At 41.3% G+C, this 19,613-nt stretch overlaps 1 protein-coding gene and 1 long non-coding RNA gene across 8 annotated transcripts in view; both read left to right on the forward strand.

The window, feature by feature from the left end:
- GALNT7 (polypeptide N-acetylgalactosaminyltransferase 7) overlaps positions 1-19,613 on the forward strand; it is a 135,224-nt gene that overhangs the window by 36,868 nt on the left and 78,743 nt on the right. The gene's annotated exons all lie outside the window — the stretch shown is intronic.
- LOC145537910 (uncharacterized) lies at positions 11,655-14,993 on the forward strand. Its single transcript, XR_014076485.1, has 2 exons — positions 11,655-12,301; positions 13,509-14,993. It is a non-coding gene; the product is annotated as an uncharacterized LOC145537910 (long non-coding RNA).

A 19,613-nucleotide genomic window follows, 5' to 3' on the forward strand; every position in this document is an offset into this window, starting at 1 on the left:
AAGAGCAGCCCATGTCCTACACAGGGAAATAATAAACCTCAGGTCATCCAGAGGTAACGCCAGGATTATTTTAGATAAGTCAAAAATACAGAGCAAACTATTTGTTAAAAAGCAAACAGTGTTAAAAAAAAAAAACAACACTAATTCAGTATGACATGATTAAACTTACAGGATTATCTGACAGTTTTATTTAAGGCAAGTGATTGTAATTATTAAATATTTTCCTAGTTCTTTAATTCACATCCTTATTAAAAATCCATTTGGGCTCCTCTTGGTGGCCCATTGATTTAAGACTCCAAGCTCCCAATGCAGGGCCTGTGGATTTGATCCCTGTTCAGGAAACTATTAATCAAGATCCCATATGCCTTGTGGCAGGGCCAAAAATATAAAAATAAAACATTTTTTTTAATTTAAAAAAATTGTGCTAATTAAAAAAAAAAGAGCCCAGTATACGTCCACCTACAAAAATTGCAAGTAATTAACAAGGCCTATGAAATAAAATTTTGGTATTCATTGCACCCTACAAGTTCTGGACTGTTTAAACAGCCTTTTAACAGTAATCAGGCTGGTTTTATGGCTCCTAGTTGAAAGAGTCTTGAGTCTATATTATCTTGACTGTCTTTAAAAAAAAAAACAGAACCTTTTTAAAGCAACACTTTTGGGTTCACAACAAAGTTGAGAGGAAAGTACAGATTTTTAGTATAGCCCCTCCCCTTCACACTCATAGCTTCCCCCATTATCAGCATCCCCCACCAGATGGTACATTATTTGTAACTGAGGCACCTACCCCTCCACGTCATCACCCACAAGTTCAGTAGTTCCCCTTAGGGCTCACTCTTGGTGTGGTGCGTTGTTCGGGTTTGCACAAATGCATGATGACATGTGTCCATCATTACAGTATCACACGGCGTGTTTCCACCGCTCTCAGTGTCTTCTCTGCTCCACTTGTTCATCCCCTTGGCCCTCAACAGCTGCCGATCGTTATACAGTCTCCATAGTTTTGCCTCTGTGTGTGTGTATATTAGTTGCTCAGTCATGTCCGACTCTTTGCGACTCCATGGACTGTATGTTGCCCGCCAGGCTCTTCTGTCCATGGGATTCTTCAGGCAGAAATACTGGAGTGAGTTGTCATTTCCTTCTCTGGGGATCTTCCCGACCCAGGGATCAAACCTGGTTCTCCTGCATTGCAGGCTGATTCTTTTACAATCTGAGCCACTAGAGAAGCCCAGTTTTTGCCTCTAACTGTTTACAAATGAAGAATTCCGACCGAGACATGAAGAGATCAAGGTCTCCAGGTCACCCAGGGACTCCTCCTAGTCTGCCCCTGTCCTCTGACTTGCCTCACTTTTTCCTGGATATAATGACATTCTCTTGTTGGAATGCCCTAACCTGTGAATATGTGCTGATTTGCTGTGACAGAATGATTAAAAGCATTTTGAGGTCTGACTGCTGGACTCGGGACTCTCATACACAATGGAATACAGGCAAGCAGCATGGCTTCATCGTTTCTGAGTTCCATCTGTCTGTCTACTATTGGGCGTTAGAGAGCGATTATTTCTCCACAAGTAGATTTCTTAGGACTACAATAGCTAGGTTTTTAAAATATCTTTTATGGAAAATACTGAGACCTGGAACCTCAACCCTGTTTTCCCTTTTAACATCCTTGATCACTTAAGGGAAAATTCCACTTTGTGAAAGTAAGTATAGTAAATAATGCAGTGGCTTGTATATGAATAGAGTTTGTGTTGCTGTTAAATGACTTTTACTATATTGAATATCTGAGAAAAATATATGTATCCGTTAATAAGTTTAAGTTGACCCAATGATAAACAGAAGACTCCTTATTTGAAATGATCTGATATATTTTCAGTATCCAAGATCCTTAATCTAAATAAGAAGAAATACGATTTCTCTATTTACATTCTCTGCCTATCAGGTAGCATTTGTCTTTCTATGCTGGAAAGTTTTATTGCACAATTAAAATGATACACCTGATGCTGAATTCTGTGTGTGTTCAGGTAGCCTCAGTGAGGAGCTGCTCCTTGTAACCTGGGGGTTTGTTAACCAGTGCCATTTGAGAATGTTGAGGAGAAGTGGGCTGGAAGCCAATGAGAACAAAAAAAAAGGGGGTTGGGGGGGCATGGCGATGTTTACAAATCTGGCCAGGCAATGAGCAGTAGTCTCTGATACAAATGAACTGTGATGGACAAATAGGAAAGGTCACCATTGTCTTAGAAGAGTCTCAGATTTATATTTTTATTACATACTATCAGGAAGATCCCCTGGAGGAGGAAATGGCAACCCACTCCATTATTCTTGCCTGGAGAAACCCATGGACAGAGGATCCTGGTGGGCTGCAGTCCACGGGGTTGCAAAGAGTCATACACGACTGAAGTGATTTAGAACACACATACTTTGCAATCAATAAAGGAGACTATTTGCACATATCCTGAAAACTATGATCTGATAACTATATGTTGGTTATTTCTTAGTAATGTTTGAAGGTCTTCCAAACCAAAAACCTTGTAATTAAATCCACTGTTATGAAATTAAAGATTAAATTAAAAATAAAACTGTTCCAATAAATATTAAAGCACCGACATGCATGCAGCACATCAAATCTAGTTTTTTATCAACTTTAGTTTTAAAAAGTCGTCCATCTCCATAATGAATTATGTAACAGCCTTTCCTTTAATTACTAAGAAGAATTCTTCATAATTCTTTGTAGAGGTTTGATTTTAGACTAAGGATTTTAGGTAAGTTTAAATGGATTCTTCCACTATGTGTTATTGAGATGTTGATTCCTGCTCTTTGCTAATGTTTTCACTTTATAAAGTTAATGCAGGGGCTTTCCTATGGCTCTAGGCAAATTTGATAAACCTCAAACAATCTCACGTTCACAGAAAGATCAGGAGGCTTCTGGAAATAACATACAACCCATCGTTACTCATTCCTAACATGCGATCATTATACTGTCTCCTTTAACTTGATGTTTTAAAAGAAGTTCAAGTGTTGTTCCTTTAAACAATAAAGTTCAATTCAAAATGCAGAAGAAGTACCAAGCTCCTGAAAAACTCCAGAAGAGTCCATGTTGTGATGAGTATTTCAGCCCTTGGATTTTGATCGCCTAAGAAGTTTTATCCTGAGAAGTCATCAACGTGTGTTTTGACCCAGATCACTGTAAGTGATGCTTTTGAACTGTGGTGTTGGAGAAGACTGTTGAGAGTCCCTTGGACTGCAAGGAGATCCAACCAGTCCATCCTAAAGGAGATCAGTCCTGGGTGTTCATTGGAAGGACTGATGTTGAAGCTGAAACTCCAATACTTTGGCCACCTGATGTGAAGAACTGACTCATTTGAAAAGACCCTGATGCTGGGAAAGATTGAGGGCAGGAGGAGAAAGGGACGACAGAGGATGAGATGGCTGGATGGCATCATCGACTTGATGGACATGGGTTTGGGTGGACTCAGGGAGTTGGTGATGGACAGGGAGGCCTGGCGTGCTGCGGTTCATGGGGTCGCAAAGAGTCGGACACGACTGAGCGACTGAACTGAACTGTGTTAAGGCGACAGTGACTTCAGGCCTCTTATCGCTGAGCAGCCTGCCCCGGGACCCAGAGTGTGTTCCAGGAGGGAGGGCAGGATGCTTGCAGGGACTGAAAGCACTGAGGAAACACCACAGTGTAAGAAATCCTCAAAGGGAAAGAATGGGCAGACCCAGGTGCACCCTGAGGAAGAGGAGAACACTGGTTCCCTGTGCACAATTTTGTCTGCTCTCATTAGAGGCCTTCAGCCAGGGATCCAAGTTCTCAGCCCGATGGAGTCGAGTTACCCTCCTGGGCAGCTGAGGCTTTACAGCCACCTGCCTGGGTCAGGCCTCACCTGTTGCCTTTGCCTTCCGCTTTGTTCCCAAACTCGCATCTTTTTCATTCTCTTCCTTCGGCCCCAACTATTGCCCAACAGTTTCCAGAATGTTACTCCACAGCTCTCCGTATCAGAGCTGCACCAGCTTGTCCTGGCCCCCAGCCTGCAGCCCAGCTTCAGGAACTCTCTCTGCCTGGGCCGTGGCTACGTGCCAGACCTGGGAGCCAAGTTGTGGTTTGGACGCTGCGCCCGCGCCCTCTGTAACCTGATCCTTACTGCCTGCAGCTCCCTTCTCTCCCTCCCCTGCCCCCAGAGCCTCCGCTCCTTGCTCCTCCTCGAACGCAGGCACTGGGACTCTTGTATGTTACTTGCCAGGAACACAGTGGGCAGACAAAGGAAGTTAGTTGAAGTTGCAAATCCAGCTGTCCAAGAGGTTCTGAGTTAGCCCTCTCACATTTTTGTCTCTTTTTTAAAGATTTTTTTTGGATGTAGACCATTTTTAAAGTCTTTATTGAATTTATTACAATATTGCCTCTGCTTCATGCTTTGTTTTTTTAACCATTGTGCATGTGGAATCTAAGCTTCCCTAGGGATTCTTAGGGATCGAACGTGCACCCCCTGAAATCCTAACCACTGGACCACCAGGGAAGTACCTGTTTCTCTCTTTTTAAATGCACTTGAGTCCTAGAGGAACTAGTTAAGTAAGGATCAGAGCTGCTAGCTGCGCAGCGGCCCACTGCGCGTCCCAACATCTGAGATGATGTCCTGGATATGGGGAATCTTTTCAAGGAGCGATCTGATAGTCCCTGGGGTGCATGGCACCTGGGCTCCTAAAGAAAGTTCTAGAGCTGACCCAGAGACTGGATCACAGTTCCAGCAGCAGTGACATTGGCGTTTTTCTCTAGCTGTAAAAACAGTAATTTTGTATTTAAAACAGCAAGCAAAACAAACAACCATAAATAAATAAAAGCCCATATGTGAATCTCATTGAAAAAGACCCTGATACTGGGAAAGATTGAAGGCAGGAGGAGAAGTGGGCAGCAGAGTATGAGATGGTTGGATAGCGTCACCAACTCAGTGGACATGAGTTTGAGCAAACTTCGGGAGATAGTGAAAGACAGGAAGGGGTCACAAAGAGTCAAACACGAGACTTAACAACTAAACAACAACAACAACAATGTGAATCTGTTTCTCTAAACAGACATACAAAGGCAAAAAGTAAAACATGCCAAAGTCTTTGTTTTATGAGAAGAATAAGATTACATGAAAATGAAGTTGATATGAAAAATTCAGTAATTAAGGTCCTGTAAGTATAGAAAATCTCATAGTGCTTTAGGTTTAGTTGTCATTGAGAGGATGGCAACCTGGAGACTTCTTCAGGCAGGTAGTACAGTAAAACTACCTATTTGAATTAACCAGGAAGCTCATTTCTCTAGTTAATGAAATGTTAGAATTATAGCATTCTATAAGAACTACAACTCTCTTTGTCAGTTATTTTGAAACTGTTGTTTTGACTACATTTTCCCAAACATTTGGATCTTTGGAACCGGCTTAGTGGTTACTGAGAGTAAAGGCCACATGCTGTTTCCATGTCATCTGGTTCCAAGCGGTCACTCTCCCCTCCATTAATGTTTTTCCAAGCACTGATTTACTCTTGCAGACACTTTCCTCATAAAAAGTGCCAGGATAGATGTAAACCTTGTAACCAGTTAACAGTTCCAAATCTAGATCAGTGAAATGTTTCATAGATCCTTGTGTGTATGTGCTCAGTCGTTCCAACTCTTTGTGACCCCATGGATTATAGCCTGCCAAGCTGCTCTGTCCGTGGGGATTCCCCAGACAAGAATACTGGAGTGGTTGCCATGCCCTCCTCCAGGGAATCTTCTAAACCCAGGGATCAAACCCATGTCTCCTCCATCTCCTGCATTGCAGGAGGATTCTTTACCACTAAACCACTGGAGAAGCCCTCAAACATCCTACACTAGTCAAAAGATACTATTTTTATTTCGTGTGGCATCAGTCCATTAATTTGCCCTACTTATAATTAGTAACTAACACCTTTAAGAATATAATGTTGAAGTGAAAAGCATGTTTTACTTTGGGCATTGAAAAAAATTTTAATTAGTTTATATTTTTATTTTTTAATATTATAGGATTATGTATGTTTTTTTTTTTTTGGCCATGCCAGACCACATGGGGGATCTTAGTTCCCTGACCAAGGAGTCCCCTGCAGTGGGAGCACAGAGTCTCAGCCACTAGACCACAGGGAAGTCCCTATTTTGTGCATTTTAAAATAGTTTTCTAGAAAAGAAACTCAAAATATCCTTGCACAGCCTTCTTATTTGAGGTGGATTTAATATGTACGTTGGCAAAAGACTCAGGTGTCAGAGTCATTTACATCTCTTCACTTTAAGTGATCTGAGGGGGTGGTTTTGCTGTTGCATTTTTCCTTAAACCTTCATGCCCATATTTACCCATAGGTACCTAATGATATACAGTGAGAATGGAACTTAATACCCATCATAAATTAGATTTGCAGATTTGGGGAGACACAGATATTCTTCAGCCTGACCTCACTCTGACAGTCTTCAAGGATCAAGCTGATCAGTTTGCCACCTTGCTTATTGAAGATTGTCTCCACTGACAGAGGCTCTATCTTAAAGGGAAAAAAATGCTAACAGTGCTGACAGTTGTTTATAAAATACCATCATAAAACCATCAGGCTCCACAGAGTTCTCTGATTAAATTTCATAATAACCTTAATTTATCTGACTGAATCACTTCATTAAATTTTCTCCTGACTTCTCAAGACAGGGTAGGAAAACAGATTAAACTCCAATACTTTATGCTGTTCACTGGGCTTGGTGAAATCTCTTGAAAAGTTTAAATGATAATGAAGATAGATAGTTTACCCTCAAATCTTCACAGAGATGTTTTCTGTAAATTAGAAGTCATTTCATTTGTGAATGAAAATTGGCTTCTGATATATATATCTTTTAGAGAAAAAAGAAACTTATTCAGCTGCTCCAGGCTTAGAAGAGATTGTTGGTGTTTGGGATTAGGTGAGAAGTTCCATTCCAAGTACTTTCTAATTGAATATATGTGAGAAGTTTTTTTGAAAGCTAAAAAGCTTTATCTTAAAGTAAATGTGAGAGGATTCTTTTAATTATGGAGAACAAGATCGTATCACATTTACCTAAAATTCTCTGTGAATATTTTCTTTTGCTATAGAAACAACACCCAGCCGTGGCTGTTGTGAAGTGTGTGTGTGTGTGTGTGTGTTGTGTATTGTGCGTGCCTGTTTTTTAATGGAGGGCTGTTTGAAGGAAATTCTGTACACGTACTCTAAAAGAGAGCAAGTCTGACAAGTTTCTCAACCACTTAGATTTCCTGTTTACTTTTATTTTGAGCATTACTGTTCACATTGTGTGGGTTGTAGGATTGATAATATGCCGTGTAAATAATAATAGTGAAATAAAAATGTATGCTAAGAGTTAATTGTAATCATTAAAATAGTTTTAGTTGAGAGTGAAAAGCGTATCTTACTTTTGGAAATTGTTCAGTGCTCCCGTCCCTCCATCCATCCATCCATCCATCCACTCATTCATTCATTTTATTATATCAGCACTTACTGACCCCTGCTCTTTCCAGCCCTATAGTAGGTGCTCAGTACGCAAAGATGAATGAGCCCTGCTCTTAAGAAGCCAGCAGCTTGCAGGTGCTTGGTCATTTTGGTGATTCTCTTTCTTTTCATCAACATTTGTCTTCCTGGAGATCTACTAGGTACTAGGGATACAGCAGTGAAAAGACAGGAATAATTTCTTCCTTTATGAAGTTAATCTCCATTGCAGTAATAAAAGTCAACACAAATAAAACAGAAGCAACAAATATGGAGCTGAACTTTTCAAACGGAGTAGATCTATCAGTCATTTAGTACACAGACATGATCCTTTCTTTGGTGAGAAGCTAATTAATAAATGAAATGAAAGGTTTAAAAAAAAAAAAAAGACTTTTTTAGAGCAGTTGTAGGTTCACAGCAAAGTCGAGGGAATGATACAGAGATTTCTCATATATCCCCTGACCCCCTATACACACATAATCTCTCCCATTATCAGCATCTCTCACCAGACTGGTACACCTGTCATAACTGATGAATCTACAGTGACATACACCAGTCACCGAAAATCCATAGTTTATATTAGGGTTCCCTCTTGGTGGTGTACATTCCATGAGTTTGGACAAATGTGTAATGACTACCATTAGAGTCACCTACAGATTTTCACTCTCCTAAAAATCCTTTGTGCTCCACTTACTCACCCCTTCATTCCCTTTAGCTCCTGTAAACCACTGATATTTTGACTGTCTTCATAGTTTCCTCTTTTCCAGAATGTCACATAGTTGGACTCATAGCCTTTTCAGAGTAGTTTGTTTCACTTAAGAAGTGACTGACTTCTTTGCGACCCCATGGACTGTAGTCCACCAGGCTCCTCTGTCTGTGAAATTCTCCAGGCAAGAATACTGGAGCGGGTTGCCATTCCCTTCTCCAGGAAATCTTCCTGACCCACAGACTGAACACAGGTCTTCTGCATTGCACGTGGAATCTTTACTGTCTGAGCCACCAGGGAAGCCCTTCTTTGATTTGTGTGTGTGTGTGTGTGTGTGTGTGTGTTAGTGACTCAGTCGTGTCTGATGGTTTGCAGTCCCATGTACTACATATTTAATGTCAAGTCAAGAAACGGCTTGACAGCTCATTTCTTTTTAGCCCTGCATAAGAGTCCATTGTTTAGTTGTATCACAATATATTCATCCATTCATCTACGGAAAGACATCTTGGCTGCTTTCAAATTTTTGGCAGTTGTAAATAAAACTGCTATAATTATCCATGTGCAGGTTTTTGTGTGAACATAACTTCTCAGCTCCTGGGTAACTGCCAAGGAGTGTGGTTGCTGGATTGTATGGTAAGAGTATGTTTAGATTTGTAAGAAGATGCTAGACTGTCTTCCAGATGCTATACCATTCTGCATTCCCACCAGCAGAGAACAAGAGTTCCTGTGGCTCCACCTCTTCTCCAGTATTTGGTGGTGTCAGCGTGCTGGACTCCGGTCATTCTCATAGCCCTGTCGTGGTGTCTGTCTCACTGTTTAAATTGGTGTTTCCCTGACGACACCCTCTTTAGTGAGATGCCTATTAAGGTCTTAGGCCCACTTTTTAAAATTACCTGGGAGCATTAGCTTCCCAGGTAGCACTAGTGGTAAAGAATCTGCCTGCCAATGCAGGAGACACAGGAGACTAGGGTTTTTTGATCTTTGGGTTGGGAAGGTCCCCTGGAGGAGAGCATGACAACCCACTCTAATATTCTTGCCTGGAGAATCCCATGGCCAGAGGAGCCTGGAGGGCTGTGGTCCGTAGGCTTGGAAGGAGTCAGACACAACTGCTGAGTGACTTAGCATACACACACACATTTTTTAAAGAAACTAATTGGAGTTGTGGAATCACCCATAGAGATAACAAAACCAGATTCTAAAAGAGCAGTTTCTAGACTCAGTCTTGGGAGATTCTTAGTGTTTAACTTATTGAGATCTTTAATATTTCAGTAGATTAACTATTAAATGGTTGTTCAGTTAACTATTGTAACTTCATCTGGAGAGGGTTAAAGTCAGATACCAGCTTTAAAATCCAGATCTGACTCAAATGTTAGCAAGTGTGGCTGTCGCACCAGACTTTCCTGTATGGGGAAGGACGTTAACTAACTGGACTTACCTCAGTGTCGTGCCATTCAGATTTATTCGACTGCAGCCATATTCAGCTATTACTGTTCAGAGAGGTTGATCCAGTGAGAGATACACCACAACTGTAGCAGGAGTCTAAAAGAGGCAGACTGTTTTCCTCACGCCATGCTCTGAACTTGGGTTTTTTGTTGTTGTTGTTTATTTCTATCCAGTCACAAACCAGTATTTCTATGCCATACAATGAAAGTGAATTAACAGAAAAATGGAAATTTATAAAAACGTATTTAAAAAACACACAGGGACATCCCTGGTGGTCCAGTGGTTGAGATTCTGCCTTCCAATGCAGGGGTTGTGGGTTCAATCCCTGGTCAGGGAACTAAGATTCCACATGCCTCCTGGCCAGAAAACCAGAACATAAAACAGAAATAATATTGTAACAAATTAAAAAAAAAATCTTAAAAAACATACACAATTCAAACCTGTATTAGATTTGGAAGACATACGGTTAAGCTATTAAATTGCTTTAAAGTTTCTAAATACTGCCTCTTAATCTTCTGTGCTCCCCTCCTGTGCGTCTCGATCGAGTCCTGCCCACCAGCACAGGCTCAGCAGTCACATAAACGTCCCGTGTGTTTCACAGAGAACTCAACATCAGCTTTGTGATCTATACCCGCTATGTCCACTTGGTACTGATTTGTTTTAAAATCACCTAATTTTCAAAGTTGTGCATATAAAGCAGTGAAAACTTTCCTATTTGAAACACCTCTTTAGAAATTGTGAACCTCCCCTCCCACTCCTGACCTGTCACATCTACTTTTCTGTAGAGTCCCTTCATTTGATGCTCTTGACAGCTCTGTGAAGTTAAGACTCTTTCTACCATCTCTATTTACCAGTGAGCTAACTCAATTTACCTGAGACTGAGCTTCCCAGGTGGCTCAGTGGTAAAGAATCTTCTTGCCAGTGCAGGAGACTCGGGTTCAATCCCTGGGTTGGGAAGATCCCCTGGAGAAGGAAATGGCAACCCACTCCAGTATTCTTGCCTGGAGAATTCCATGGACTGAGGAGCCTGGTGGACTATAGTCTGTGGAGTCCCAGAGAGTCAGACACAACTTAGCAACTAAACAACAACATATAGCTAGTTAAGGGAAGACGTGGACTGGAAACTCAAATTCCTATCTCCTATTTTAGAGCTGAGACTATCCCCCTTCTATCACTAACCTCCAATGTTTTACATAAAATCACTACTAAGGTCAAAGCACCAGACTGCGTTTCTGACTCTGGTTCTTTTGGGGGCAATAATAGTATAATTTTCTTCACAGTGAGATTCTTCCTTTAGAAAAAAAGAACCCCGCCCTAGTTAGTGTCAGCACTTCTCTAAATCAGTTCCAGGAACCACTTGTACTGTGATGGAGCTTCCTAAGGATAAGCAGTCCTCTCATTTTAACAAGATGAGCCCTTTGAAAGCTGCTTAACGAGTGAGTTTCAGAATTTTGAACTTGATACTGACTCTAATCATCAAAAAGTCATGCAGTAGCCCTTCCCACCTCTTTTAATATCATATCCTGCCTTGTTCTAATCCTTGTTAAGTGTTCAATAAATTTGATGAATAAATAATAGTAGTTTTTTAAATTAGTATAGTTAAGATTTCTAAGCTTGAATTACATGAGTAGTTAAACTTTGATCTAAGAGAAGCAGATGATACCAGTTCTTAAGTAAAACAGTTCTGTGACCAAGAGTAAGGTATTCGAAAATACAAACATTAAATTAAAAAATTGCACAGTGCATTCTGTGGGATACGCTTTCTCTGGCAATTCCTTGATTTCCCTTTTGCAGTAAAACTAACTCCCATAAATGAGGTCCCTACTCCAAAATTTGTCAAACCTCAGAATCATTTTTAAAACTTAAAAAAAATTTTTTTTCTCTTAAATTTTTTATAAAGAAAATTATAAAGAAAATCTTCAAATACACAAGAAGTTATGTGTATATTCCAGCTTCCCTGGCTGGAATCAAGATTGCTGGGAGACATATCAATAACCTCAGATATGCAGATGACACCACCCTTATGGCAGAAAGTGAAGAAGAACTAAAAAGCCTCTTGATGAAAGTGAAAGAGGAGAGTGGGAAAAGTTGGCTTAAAGCTCACCATTTAGAAAACTAAAATGGCATCCGGTCCCATCACTTCATGGCAAATAGATGTGGAAACAATGGCTGACTTTATTTTTTTGGGCTCCAGAATCACTGAAGATGGTGATTGCAGCCATGAAATTAAAAGACGCTTACTCCTTGGAAGAAAAGTTATGACCAACCTAGACAGCATATTAAAAAGCAGAGACATTACTCTGCCAACAAAGGTTTGTCTAGTCAAGGCTATGGTTTTTCCAGTGGTCATGTATGGATGTGAGAGTTGGACTATAAAGAAAGCTGAGCCCTGAAGAATTGATGCTTTTGAACTGTGGTGCTGGAGAAGACTCTTGAGAGTCCCTTGGACTGCAAGGAGATCCAACCAGTTCATCCTAAAGGAGATCAGTCCTGGGTGTTCATTGGAAGGACTGATGTTGAAGCTGAAACTTCAGTACTTTGGCCACCTGATGCGAAGAGCTGACTCATTGGAAAAGACCCTGATGCTGGGAAAGATTGAGGGCAGGAGAAGGGGACAACAGAGGATGAGATGGTTGGATGACATCACCGATTCAATGGACATGAGTTTGGGTAAACTTCAGGAGTTGGTGATGGACAGGGAGGCCTGGCGTGCTGCGGTTCATGGGGTCTCAAAGAGTTGGACACGACTGAGCGACTGAACTGAACTGATAGGTCAGCTGGTAAAGAATCTGCCTGCAATGCAGGAGACACGTGAGACATGGGACATGGGTTTGATCCCTGGGTCTAGAAGATCCCCTGGAGTAGGGCATGGCAACCCACTCCAGTATAGATAATCCCATGGACAGAGGAGCCTAGCAGGCTACAGTCCAAGGGGTTGCAAAAAGTCAGACATGACTGAGCGAGTAAGGATGCATGCATACAAGAAGTTGAAATAGTCCAGTGAACATCCATCCCTATGAACACCTCTTACATCAACAGTTAATAATATTGACAGACTCACTTTCTCCCCTACCCTCTCCTCCACTTCCCTCTGTACACATAGACCTCCTCTCCCTGCATGTCTCTGCTTGATTTAATTTAGGTAAAGCCTCATTGGTAAGAATGCTTCTTCATTGTCTTGTGTGCTTCAGATTACAGCACATTAGGAGGTGGTCGATGCCAGAGCGTCCCATTATTAACGGTGTCATGTGATCGCTTGTTCATGGTAGGAGCTGCCAGTTAGAGGCAGGAGTGATGTTGGGTAGCATGTGCATGTCCCCCAGCAGCTGGTCCTCAGCTAAGGGCTTCAGCATCCTTCAGTCCCTGCCAAGATCCGGTGTTTCCTCCTCAGACCCAGCTAGCATTCTTCTGTGAAGCACACCATTCCCACATCCTCTGAGGCTTGTCTACAGCTCCTTCTGAAAAACCAGGGTAAATGCTTAATGCTTTCTCTTTAATTACCGTGTCTGGAATAGCTCTCACTACATCAGACTTTCCGACCATTTTTTCAGTTCCACTCTTCTCTCTGACACAACCCAGTTGATTCACCTTATAGTTTCCTGTCTCAGACCCAGAATCAGCCATTTATCCAATGGGACCTGGTTCCTTTTCTTGAAGGATGATATTTATTTATCTATTTATTTTTATTATTATTATTATTTTTTTGGCCATGCTGCACAGCAGAAGGAATCCTAGTTCCCGACCAATGATTGAACCCGCACCCCCTGTATTGGAAACTCAGAGTCCTAGTCACTGGACTGCCAGGGAAGGTACGGTATTTAGAAGTAAAGATCTGACATTAGACACACTAATTCTACTTTTATGTCATTGCTTCTAGGCCCTTTCAGTATTAACAACAAAGCAATATGTGGACTTCTTTTAATCATATGTTCATATGGTACTCCAATTTAAATTTAACTTTCTGACATCTATTTCTGCTTTATTGACTAAGCCAAAATCTTTGACTGTGTGGATCACAATAAACTGTGGAAAATTCTGAAAGAGATGGGAATACCAGACCATCTGACCTGTCTCTTGAGAAACCTATATGCAGGTCAGGAAGCAACAGTAAGAACTGGACATGGAACAACAGACTGGTTCCAAATAGGAAAAGGAGGACGTCAAGGCTGTATATGGTCACCCTGCTTATTTAACTTCTATGCAGAGTACATCATGAGAAACGCTGGGCTGGATGAAGCACAAGCTGAAATCAAGACTGCTGGGAGAAATATCAATAACCTCAGATATGCAGATGACACCACCCTTATGGCAGAAAGCGAAGAACTAGAGAAACTCTTGATGAAAGTGAAAGAGGAGAGTGAAAAAGTTGGCTTAAAGCTCAACGTTCAGAAAACTAAGATCATGGCATCTGGTCCCATCACTTCATGGCAAATAGATGGGGAAACAGTGGAAACAGTGTCAGACTTTATTTTTTTGGGCTCCAAAATCACTGCTGATGGTGATTGCAGCCATGAAATTAAAAGACGCTTACTCCTTGGAAGGAAGGTTGTGACCAACCTAGATAGCATATTAAAAAGCAGAGACATTTACTTTGCCAACAAAGGTCCGTCTAGTCAAGGCTATGGTTTTTCCAGTGGTCATGTATGGATGTGAGAGTTGGACGGTGAAGAAAGCTGAGCGCTGCAGAATTGATGCTTTTGAACTGTCGTGTTGGAGAAGGCTCTTGAGAGTCCCTTGGACTGCAAGGAGATCCAACCAGTCCATCCTAAAGGAGATCAGTCCTGGTTGTTCATTGGAAGGACTGATGTTGAAGCTGAAACTCCAATACTTTGGCCACCTCATGCGAAGAGTTGACTCATTGGAAAAGACCCTAATGCTGGGAAGGATTGGGGGCAGGAGGAGAAGGGGACGACAAAGGATGAGATGGTTGGATGACATCACCGACTCGATGGACATGGGTTTGGATAGACTCCGGGAGTTGATGATGGACAGGGAAGCCTGGCGTGCTGCGGTTCATGGGGTTGCAAAGAGTCGGACACGACTGAGCAACTGAACTGAACTGAACTGAACTGAACTTTCTGAACACTTTTATGTCTCTTATTTTGAAAGTCTTGGTTCTTATTAATATATTTGCTTATCTCTTTCATATATACATATGTTTGAAATTACACTATCAGTGTTACTATTAAGAATGAAACCCTGAAGAGGTTGAAATTTTCTTTGCAGTTCTTTTTGTACCTGGGGAGTTTTTAAAAGTACAAATTTCTATAACCCCCAGATCTATTAAGTCAGAGTCTTGGGAGTTATTAGTGTCAGCTTGTTGGTTTGTGTTTTACAAATAAACCCATGCTGTCTCATCGTGGTCAGTCTCAGGATTTCTGGAAGGTGGGAGATCTGTTTGCTTTGGGTAATCCCCCCTATACCTGATTTTATTCCTTTTGAGACATTTTTCTAATTTGATTGTAATGTCATTGCTAAATAATTGGCACAGAGAGAAAAATGTAAAGAAACAAGAAAGGGATTGACTGTGAAAGAAAAGAAAGATCAAGAATTTGGTGGTGGCGGGGTGGGGGGGAGGGGGTAGGAATGTAGGGAGCTTAAGAGCAACTACCATGAAGTAAATTCATATTTTCAGAGTCTATTCTCTGCAGCATCTTCCCTACAGTTCTTCAGAGGGCTTTAAGCAGTAATCTGTCTTGATTTTAGTATCTCTTTAATAACAGCCTACCACTTATCACGTATGCGGTGTTGCCAGGCACGTGGTGTGTCTATACATCACCTCACCTCATCCTTGCAGTGACCCTGTGCTTGCCTCTTATTGGTCCAACTTCAGAGGGGAGGAAATTGATGTAAATACTGCGGTCTCTGCTTATCAATCAGCTTTCTCAGGAAAACACCATGCTTATCTTCTTAGGAATTGGGTTCTCTAGGAAGTGGCCCTGAGCTGGGGTGGGTGTGGGGCTCTGTGACCGGGGCTCTGAGGGCAGTGGCTTTGGGGGGGGGGGGGGCTGGCCCCAAGGCTGAGCTGTGATGGGGGCTGTAGAAGTCCCAGACCCACCCCAGAGAGTCCGGATCGCTGGTGTTCCCATGGGGAGAGGGAGGCTGAATCTGGGACCTCTGCCTGGACCATCACTCTGGGCCACCCCATCCCACAAGGGACCTTGACCTTGGGGGAGGCAGCCTTGTAGCCCCTGCAGCAGAGGTCCCAGGGAGGTCTGGCTGCCAGGACCGTCCTGAGCCCGGCCTCCTGCAGCTGGGGTCAGAGGTCCTGGGGGTTCTTACAGCGCCCACCATATCACCAGTAAACTTGGTATAGTTTCTCCAAGACAAACTGTTCTTGACAAAGACTTTTTAAAAAAATTTTCTGTTGATTATCCTATTCCTGTTTTTCCTATTGAAGATGTATGTTCAAAGAAGTAAAGAAAAAATTTGCTCGTGTCCCTCATTGTTAACATAAAGGCTTTCTTTGTAACTCGCTTTTGTCAGCCTTTAACCCTCGCATAGGATACTGGCCAGGCCGAATGTTTACCATCAGATTACCTTTTACCAGGCCTTCCCTGGTGGTTCAGTAGTAAAGAATCCACCTGCCAGTGCAGGATCCCTGGCTTGGGAAGATTCCCTGGAGAAGGAAATGACAACCCACTCCAGTATTCTTGCCTGGAGAATCCCATGGACAGAGGAGCCTGGTGGGCTACAGTCCATGGGGTTGCAAAGAATCGAACTTGACGTAGCTGGCTAAGCAACAACAAACCTTTTACTGTTGTTTGTAAACATCAGATGTTTAGAATCTCTAATCCAGTCCTCAGAATTTTACTCCCTTTTTAACCACACGTGAGAGTTTCTCAAAGAAGTCAGCGCAGGAAACAGCCTTTATGCTGCCTTAGGGGACCCTGGAGTTCCAGACCTTTCTCGCATCTCCGTCTTTCATCCTGTGTCTCCTGAAGAAGGAAATGACTCTCTCCGATCCTGCCTGTCTGTTCCAGAAGTCTGTCCTCTGCATGAAGCTGAAGCAGAGGGCTGCATGCTCCTTACCTGGTTCAGAGACTTCAAACCAGCAGTTTGTTTGGACCTGGGGGTGCAGGGCTGAAGTAGGGTGTCCCTGACCCCCTGGCCTTCCTCTCCCTTGTGTGAGGGAGTCAGTGCTGTCAGCAACAGACAGTCCTGATGGTTTCATCTGAATTAGTCCAGGCTGTAGTTTGAAAGTGTACTATTTGTTACCTTCTTGCTTTTGGGACTATATCTATCTTCATTTCTATTGGAGGATCTTGAAATACATACATGCATACAGTATCATTTCTTGATACAAAGGAACTTACTTACAAAACAGAAAGGGACTCAGATTTAGAGAATGATCTTATGGTTGCCTGTACACACTGTTATATTTAAAATGGATAACCAACAAGGACCTACTGTAGAGCACATGGAATTTTGCTCAGTGTTATATGGCAGCCTGGATGGGAGGGGAGTTTGCCGGAGAATGGATACATGTCTATGTATGACTGAGTCCCTTTGCTGTTCACCTGAAACTGTCATAACATTGTTAATTGGCTATACCTCAATACAAGATTTTAAAGTTAAAAAAGAAAAAATCATTTCTCAGTACTCCAAATTTTGGCACCCACCAACATAATTTGTTTACTTTATCATATTCTCTAAACAAGAAATGAAATGTCTTAAAATTATGTGTATGTCATATACTTTAATGTATGGTTAAAAGACAATATAATAAAAAATGACATCAAAATTCATGGTAAAATCCATTTTATCATTAATTACCTTTAATTTCTTCTTTCTAATTTACTGTGTGTGTCTACGGCTTTGGAGAGAAAACAAAGACTTAACTTCTTTAATTTTTTAAATTTATATCTTTAAATTTAACTCCCTTTACAGAAGTATCTTAGAATGATATAACTAGGAGGTGGTATAGGGGAGGTCAGTAGAGAACAGAGTGAAGTAAAGTAGTTATTTGTTCTTTTTTAAAAAGAAGCAGCTTCACATTAAATGCTATGCAGTGCGCGATGTGGGCTGTTACCTCATGACTGTCTTATTTTAGAAGATATAATTCTCATGATGTCCTTTGCTTTTAAGTGATTGATAATAGATGACTGAGTGATTAATAATTGAATTCACATTCAGGCTTTTGTGCTTGTTTTAAGAATTTGCTAAAGCTGGGTTTTGTTTTTGTTTTTGTTTTAATGCTACCTAAAGGTTGGTTGTGTCCTCGAATGAAGAATGTTTCTAGCTGTGCCCTGTGTGTGAACCTCTGTGGTTATAAGCCCTATTTCTCTGAGTTTCCTCTAAGCTGTGCTTGTTGTGTATTCTCTGTCTGTTTTAGTCCTAAATCACTTATGGCAACCTCTTTGGCTATCAACAAACTTTATAGCTTACTGTGATGGTCAGCCTCCTTAATACAAAAAAAAAAAACCACCTCAAGTTATTATATGAACTGTTTTCTAGTGAGTAAGTTTTGTTAATAAATAATTATTAAACAAGTTTAAGAGGAAGCTGAATAATTCCTCAAAACTTTATACAAATGGATGTTCAATATAGAAACCAAGGAAAACCAGGACATAAGAAAAATATCATCTACAATCTCACCAAAGAGACAACTACTACTTATAACTTTCCTCCTAGTCATTTCTGTGTTTTTCTTTTTGTATTTGAGATCATATGGAGAAAGCAGTATGCATAATTAATGTATGTCTCCTACTTTTAAAAAACTAACATTATATCATAAGGATTTTCTGCAAGAATTATTTTTCTTTAACATTTTAATAGTTAAGTACTATTCAATTGTGTAAGCGCAGCATAGTTTTCTTGACTAGTCTTCATTATGGACATTCTGTTTGTTTCTAGTATATTCACTGGTATATGTTGCACTGAACTTTTATGCATAATATCTTCCCTGTGATTAGGATTATCCCCCTTAAATACATTCCCACTTCTGAAATTTTGTATTCAGATGAGATCAGGCGCATTCAGGGTGGTATGGCCGTAGACTGAAATTTTGTATTCAGAAGGAAGGTTATCAAGGATGTTGGTACATACAGGTTAGATGGTTCTACAAAGAACTCTACCAGAGTTACACTGCTTGTACTCCCCTCCCCATGAAGAGGGTGTGAAATCTTTGTGACCCCAAGAATGTTAGGAACCACTGATGTGTGTTTAGAAAAAGAGATTTTTATGTTTCTCAAGTTCACCACTGACTAGCTTTCTAGAAGCATAGAAACATGCATCAAGCAAAGTAGATACGCAGAAAATTTGTTGAAAATAGGATCTTGGTGGGACCTCCATGTGATTGAAACCAAGACTGCCTTTCAGGAAAACAGGAATAAGGTGTCTTGTGGTGTGTGCTGTGTGCTCAGTCGTGTCCGACTCTTTGCGATCCCACAGACCATAGCCCACCTGGCTCCCCATCCATGGAATTTTCCAGGCAAGAATACTGGAGTGGGTTGCCGTTTCCTTCTTCAGAGCAGAAGGTATATACTCATAAACTTATACATAAAATGACACTGAAAGAAATATTTGAATGCTCCCAGGTAGGGGCAGAAGACCAACAGTTTAGATGGAAAAGCTGAATGCTGTAACTCAGTTTAGAAGCTGAATGCTGTAACTCTTCCTCAGTGTCAATTTGAAAACCTTATTGTATTTACTTCATATTTGTCAGACAAATAGAAAATTTTTGAAACCATTCTCTGTTTCTGTGAAATCAGAATAGGAGGCATAGCAGCCCAGTCCTGTGTGCCTGAGTGACCAGCTAAAACTAATTTCTGTCTTTGCAGAAATAGTGCTTCCATGATAGCTCAGTTGGTAAAGAATCTGTCTGCAATGCAGGAGACCCTGTTTAGATTCCTGGGTTGGGAAGATCTGCTGGAGGAGGGATAGGCTACCCACTCCAGTATTCTTGGGCTTCCCTTGTGGCTCAGCTGATAAAGAATCCACCTGCAATGCAGGAGATCCCAGTTTGATTCCTGGGCTGGGA

Source organism: Giraffa tippelskirchi, chromosome 1, assembly GCF_054371585.1.
Source record: "Giraffa tippelskirchi isolate mGirTip1 chromosome 1, T2T-mGirTip1v1.2.pri, whole genome shotgun sequence".
NCBI classification, from domain to species: Eukaryota; Metazoa; Chordata; class Mammalia; order Artiodactyla; family Giraffidae; genus Giraffa; species Giraffa tippelskirchi.